We start from the raw sequence: 6,748 nt of genomic DNA, 5'->3' as shown, positions 1-6,748 counted from the left end.
GTCGAGTAAAAAGCTAATTCGAATAGCTTCGAGACAGCATTGCGAATACCCAAGGCCCAAGGCCCAAGGCCCAAGGCCCAAGGCCCTGTGGTGCGTTATCGTTGCAAACGTCGATCATCGGAGAGACAAAAATTTCAAGCGCACAGGCCACGCTTTCAACACACATTCGGTAGCTTTAGGCGAGTTTAGCTTTTGGCGTTAAGATGGGAAACGTTAACGCGGACAAGCACGCGAGTAGTCGGATCGATAATTTTGCCTGTCCCGAACCAGTTGGCACATTCGATCGTTCGAATTTCCAGCGTCACCGTCCGGCAGTTGTAATTATTTATCGCTGCTAGCGGCACTTGACCCGACGACGCTGGACGCGGCACGGTTTCTCTGCTTTCAGCGTATCGAAACACGTTCGAAATAGAAACGACCGCGAAAATAGGATGTTCCTTGGCAAATTGTTCCACGTTATTTCGAGGCCATTACATAATTCACGCGATTACTACTCGACCGAGAGGGACCTGCCCTCGAGTGTCCACGACTCGATCAATTTGCTATCAACGTCACAACGGACAGTAGCATCTTCTGCGAGCGATAACACGTCACTTTGGCCGTCGAGAGATTCTCTGTTAACGACGCTTTCGCTGCATGTCGAACACTCGAGCCTCGCTCCTCCAGATTTTATCGAGCTTAACGTGTTTATTCTTCGACGAAGAGCGAAACGATCAACGGTCGGGCACTCCGTTGTCGACTAACGTTTGATTATAATACTCTGCGTCGCTTGTCGATACGTTGCAGCGACGAGTGGAAACGATCTGTCACGGCGAGACAGCAGAGCTAGCCTCGTTAACAATAAGTGTTAGAATTGGATGATTTACACCACGTTTCCGACTCGGGCTTCCACGCGGAATACCGCCTCCGACGCTTTGCCATTCAAACTGCAAAATCGCGGGTAGCGATTCGACCACGGGTCGTGATCGATACCGATATTTTCGAGTGCGTTCCTTCTGGATCGAATGCGACGGTCGCGTTAGGAATGTTCCGCGAACGTTGATAAACGGCGGTGCAAAGGTGCAAGCCAGTCGCGAGCAATTATAAGATAGATGTTTCCTGCGAGACGCGGTGTGTTCGAGACGCGGTGTGTTCGATCCACGGGACAAAAGTATACGATTCGAACAACTCGAAATGAAAAAATGTGAAACCGGTCATTTCGACCGGAACGATACTTTTAGCGTCAAAACTGTCCTAGATTGAAAATCAATTGGTTCGGGAGTTACTAATTTCGTGAATGTTCGTTTCGAACACTGTGAACGCGCGGAAAGAAAATTCCAACGAGTCGGAAGAACGGTGGATTGCTCGCTAATAGAACGGTGGCGCCCGCGAAATTGTAACGGCGGTTGTCGTTGCAGAAATAATTGGGCAACGAGGCGACGTCGAAGCGTTTCGCCGAGCAGGAGGAAGCGATTAAAAGCGACCGCGTCGCGTGACAAGGATTGTGCCATCCGTTTTAATTGTTCTCCTCTTTCTCGTCGTTTTGCTTTTCCTTTTCCGCAAGATCCGCGCCGCTCCCGAAAACGAGATTCGAGCCGCGAACGCCTGAAATCATCCGTCGAAATCGCGGATCGTCGAACGTGCCAGATGGATAATGATCCGTTGAATCGCATCGCGGCAATTTGCCCGACTTTATCGCGGCCGCCCACGCTAATACCATCGCACATATTTGCCCGACCGATTAGCCTAATCGCCTGCGTCGGGAATCTGTCAGCAACACGCCTAACTCTCTCCTCCTATCTTCCCTCTCCTCCCTCTATCACTCTCTCTCTCTCTCTCTCTCTCTCTCTCTCTCTCTCTTTATCTATCTCTCCGTCTCTCTACCTATCCAGCTATCCAGCTATCCATCTATCTATTTATATATATATACATATATTATATATCTATCCATCTATCCATCAATCTATTTATCTATCTATCTATCTCATTCTCTGTCGCCAGCTATTGCGCCTCTGTTTACTCGTGGCTATGTCTGTCTCCGATACCGAGCTAATTCGGTCGTGTCTTTCTGGAATCTGACAGAGACCGGACCGACTTAACGCTACCGAAAATTGCAACCGATTAAAACAAGGTTTGAAAACAATTGTTGAGAACGTAAAGAGTCTCGTAAGTCATAACTGTTCGAATTGGTCGATTATGAGATTTATTCGGTTGTTCGTGACTGTTTCAGTCGGAAGTTGGAACCAATTAAACAGTTTTCAACGTATGAATTAGGTTGTTCTAATGGAAAGCGCCTCCGCTTAATTTCCAGTTGCGCCAACATGTCCGAGCAAATCTGTATCATTGGCATCGCGCTGAATAGCAGGGCTTGGGAGCAGCTTGGAACTCGATCCTGGACGAGGAGGAGGAAGCGATTGACGACAGCCGGCGTTCGTCGATCGATCACGCGTGATCGATGCCCGGCCTCTTTGTTCCTGCGGAAGAAAAAGAGTCCTGTGATCGATGGAGTCGGGAATAAAGGTGAACGATAACGGGGAAGGATAACCGGCGAAGAAGAGACCTAGGGAAGTAATAGCGGCGATGATCTCGGTGTAAACGCTGTAGTAATTTTTCGATTACAACCGAATCGAATTCTTTCGCAGCAATTACTGGTTCGAGAGAGTGGAACTCTTCGAGGAGCAAGATCGCGCAAGGGAGGAGGAGCAAAAGTGCTCCCGCATCGCCGAGAAAGGAGCAGTAGGTCGATCCGTGGACGTTTATCTCGCCGCTGGAGCCGAATGGTGTAGCAGAGAACAAGCCACGACCTCTTGCCATCTGCGTCGTGGCGGATCCAGCGATCTTCCGTTAATTACTGGGGTTTTTTCTACGGTTTTCAAAAGATCAAGATTGCCGTTCCAGTCGTAACATAGTAACAACAACCGGTCGCAATCATAGATTACGCGCCTACATCTTTATCGGTCGGCTAATTGCCTTCTGGCGCGGTCGTAAAACGCGAATTCGTTTACAAGAATCCACGCTCGCGTTCGCTGTAATCGCGCATGAACGCGCGCCGGATGTATGATCGAGTCGTTTCACTTGCTCGCAGTGAACAGACCGAACCGTTTCGTCGATGCTTCGAGGAACCGACCGAAACGAATTTCGATCGATCATCGAAAGATACGGAAACGTTTGCGGAATCGACACCGCGAGCACAATGTTTGTTTCAAAGTGATCGAATGCGGTCGCGAGACTCTGTTTCATCGCCGATAAAACAATCGCCGTAGATCGCGCGATATATTCTCTGCGCATTTCTCGGTGGATTCTCGATAAACGTTGGCAAGAGTTCCGCTGATTTCCCGAAGAAAGAATGCGAAAAGTTTCTGCTCGCTGTCTTCGGCTTTTGCCTGTTTCGAGAGCTTGCAGGCTCCGTCCAACGGAACGCTTCGTTGTTGCGCAACACCTGCTGCTCGATAATCCCGTGTCCATGGTCCTCCTCGCTTCCTGGCTTAGTTATTATCCGCGAATCGAACCCCGCCTCCTTTCTCTTTAAAGGCGTCTTCCTTTTTGCGAAAATGACGGGCCGACCGCACGATGCGCGAGCTGCAGCCTCGAGGCCTTGACGGCGAGGAGAACCAGGTCGCTCCGGAATCCTCTTCCAATCTAGAAAAATACGATCACGATCTATCCTCTTTCGGTTTCGCCCTTCTCGGCTTTCGATGCCTCAACGACGAGGATGCACCGCGTCGCGACCAAAAGTGTCTCCTGCGACGCCTTCTGCGGTTCAGGACTGGCTATTATAGTCTGTAATTCGTTTGTAGAACCTGCTGCAGTTTCTCTGGATTCTGCGATTGTTTCTGCGGATATTAGAATTTGTTTACGGGCTTGGATCAAATGTTTTCGAACTCTAGAATTGTTTTATCGTTTTTCTGCGGGCTCGACAGTTTTTCTATAGGTTCTACAATATTTTTTACACGCCAATCACGGTTCTGACCACGCTCTAAATTTTCTTCACACGATGTACATACTACGCTCGCTCTAAAAGTGATTTCGAAATTTTCAGGCGAAGCTCGACGGCGATCGACGTCGATCAACATCCCGAAGTTCGCACGACTATCGACGACGAGATCTCGACTATCTGCCGAGTGGATTATCTTTCCACGGAGGACGGATCCCTGATGGATTAACGACGCCGTAGCGACGCCGCTGACACGATAATTACCCGGACCATATCCCCCGAGATTAATCTACGAATCTGGATTGTCCGCATCGAATTATCACCAGCTGCCCTTTCCCGGGTCGGTCGATTAACGCGCCGGACAATTAATTGTCCGCGATCCGGCTCGCTCGATTAGGAATTTTACGGAGACAGCTCAGATTTCCGCTGATCTTGACCCGTTTTCCCCGGTTTTCTGCGTTCGTTTTCTCTGCGTTTGGCAGTTGCCGTTATCGCTTCGTTATCGTTCGAGTCAAAACTCTGGCCCGAGTAATCGACACGAATTGCACGAATTGCTGTCGAATATCGCGACGGTGTTCGCTTTGAAAATAGTCTGCTTTGGAAATTCACGGTCGTCGCGCACGGGTTTACGTAAAAGGAGGGCGGACGTAAAAGGCCTAGAGAAAAGCGGGACGAAATGAAAATGGCAACGACGACCACGAAGAATGAAATATTAGGATCGGACGAGTGACCGTACGCGGCTATCGTTTATCAAAGTCGTTGATGAGAGCCGGCTCGCTCGGCCTATCGTGGATATTCGTTCGAAATAAAAACACGGCGTTCTGTGGTTGGTCATTCGATCCTTCGACGGATTGCTGGAAGAACGTGCGAATGCTGAAAACTAAAAAGAAGAAGGCGACGAGTCCGCGGGAGGAAGTGGAATTGTTTTCTCAAGGAAATTCCCGGCGAGTCGTTTGTTCGCGATGACGTCGGACGAGGGCCGAAACCCGGCTTGAAAAGACGATTTAAACGTGTGGGAACACACTTTAGCCTCTGGCGAAGAACGATCATGCTGTCGGTAAATGTCTGATTCGTAATTGATAACGCGAGAACCATAACAATTCTATTCTGATTTTATTCTCCTTTACGTTAGATGACGGAGTACGAGGTCCGCTGCAAAGTTCGCGGATCCATGAATCGACTAACTTTGGAATTGAGAAGAAAGGCACAAAGGGTGTCGGAAGCTGGCCAGACCCTCGGTCGCACGGTAAGCTTGCTAAAGTCAACGAGGCGCGAAGAACGAGTTAATTGACGATGCACTTCGGACAATTGGACCCTATGCTTCGATTCAATCGCGTTAACACCTGTCGGCTGTGACTTAGACCGTGAAAATTGTCAAGGATTCGAGTTAGGTGGTTCTTGAGTCTATAGAAAAATTATACGGTCCATAAAAACATCGTAAAACTTCTAAAAAGAATTGTGGAACTTGTAATAAAATTGTACAACATATAGAAAATACTACAGAGCTTATAGCGGAATTATAAGATTTATAGAGTAATCGTAGAATTCGTAGAGAAATTGCAGGACCCACGGAGAAGATTTATGGTGCACGAAAGTCGCTTTCTTCCCTAACAAGCGACTTTGTTGCTTGCGCAACGTTGGATCACGTGCCGCCGCTCGAAAGTTGAAGAACGGACCGCGTGCGGTAACGAAGAGCTGCCATTAGGATTTACATAAGTTTTCCTGCAACCGTGAATCCTCTGTTGCGCTAGTGCGGACGCTTCGATGGAGCCGTAACAACCACCCATATATTAGAAATAAGTAATTACCTAATAAGTCACGCGATATCGTTGGCTCCGAATGACTTGTCGATACAAAAATATGTAATCCGAGAACCCCGACTCAACGGGAGTTGTTGGCGCGACTCTGACCGGCAGAAATTTCCATTGTGTAACATTGGTGCGAAACGCGTTTACTTAAATTTCGCGCTGTCTGCGCGGTATTTGAACAACTGATCTACGCATTTTCCGGTTCATCCAGTCCGCGCAAGTTCGGTTCGTCCGCTTGCGCAGTTCCGATTTATCCATGCGCAGTATCGATTCGTAGAGTCTGCGCAGCTCCGAGCCATTTAATTCGCGCTGTTCAAGCCACGCTGTTAAACCCGGTATTCCACTTTATCTTAGGTCCATTCGTTTGCGAAATCTCAATTATTTTGCCGTGAACTACGTGTAATTAGAAATTGAAGCTATTTCTCACATAATATTGCACAATTATACGAAACGTAAGCAACAGAACTCTCGAACATTAGCTTCTAACATCAAACTTGCAAACTGCAGATTATAAATTCGGAGATCCCTGCCATCTAAATTGCCAGACTGACAATTCAACGCTGCGAATCACAATTTGCCAACTTTAATTCGTATGGACGTGCATCTTGGAATTCGTTGCATGTACTTGCTATCCCCCAACGCTTCCAGCAAACGAAACTGGCAAACTCAATTTAGGAGATAGTAAGTGGTCTTCGGAATGACATAAAACTTCGATTTACCTTTAGTAAAGTCTTTGGAGTTATTAACGTTAAAATCCATTGCATCTGTACGGATCCTAAGTCTGTGGTACTGTCAGAATTCTACTATACTGGTCGAGAGATACTTCCAAAATTTCTACTGTACCGATCGGAATGTTAGAATTTTACTGTATCGATCGATGGTACGGCCACAAACTTAAAATACGTACGGATAAAAATAATTCAAAGAATTTTAGAAGTAAACGTACAAACGTAAGCACAGTAGAGGTATGGGATATCTCGTCTGTGGCAAAAGTTTTGAGATTTACTAAGAAAGAGACACCATACTT

General features: G+C 47.5%; 1 long non-coding RNA gene across 2 annotated transcripts; it reads left to right on the top strand.

Annotated features, from left to right (window-relative positions):
- Positions 1-115: 115 nt before the first annotated feature.
- LOC117226854 (uncharacterized) lies at positions 116-5,410 on the top strand. 2 transcript variants are annotated; one of them, XR_004491916.2, is made up of 3 exons: positions 116-2,110; positions 2,291-4,970; positions 5,046-5,410. It is a non-coding gene; the product is annotated as an uncharacterized LOC117226854 (long non-coding RNA). The 2 variants fall into 2 exon arrangements; XR_004491915.2 differs by having other exon boundaries at positions 865-4,970.
- Positions 5,411-6,748: the final 1,338 nt, after the last annotated feature.

Source organism: Megalopta genalis, chromosome 5 (genome assembly GCF_051020955.1).
Source record: "Megalopta genalis isolate 19385.01 chromosome 5, iyMegGena1_principal, whole genome shotgun sequence".
Lineage (NCBI taxonomy): Eukaryota > Metazoa > Arthropoda > Insecta > Hymenoptera > Halictidae > Megalopta > Megalopta genalis.
Note: the sequence above shows the minus strand (reverse complement) of the source record. Positions and strands in the feature narration are given on the sequence as shown.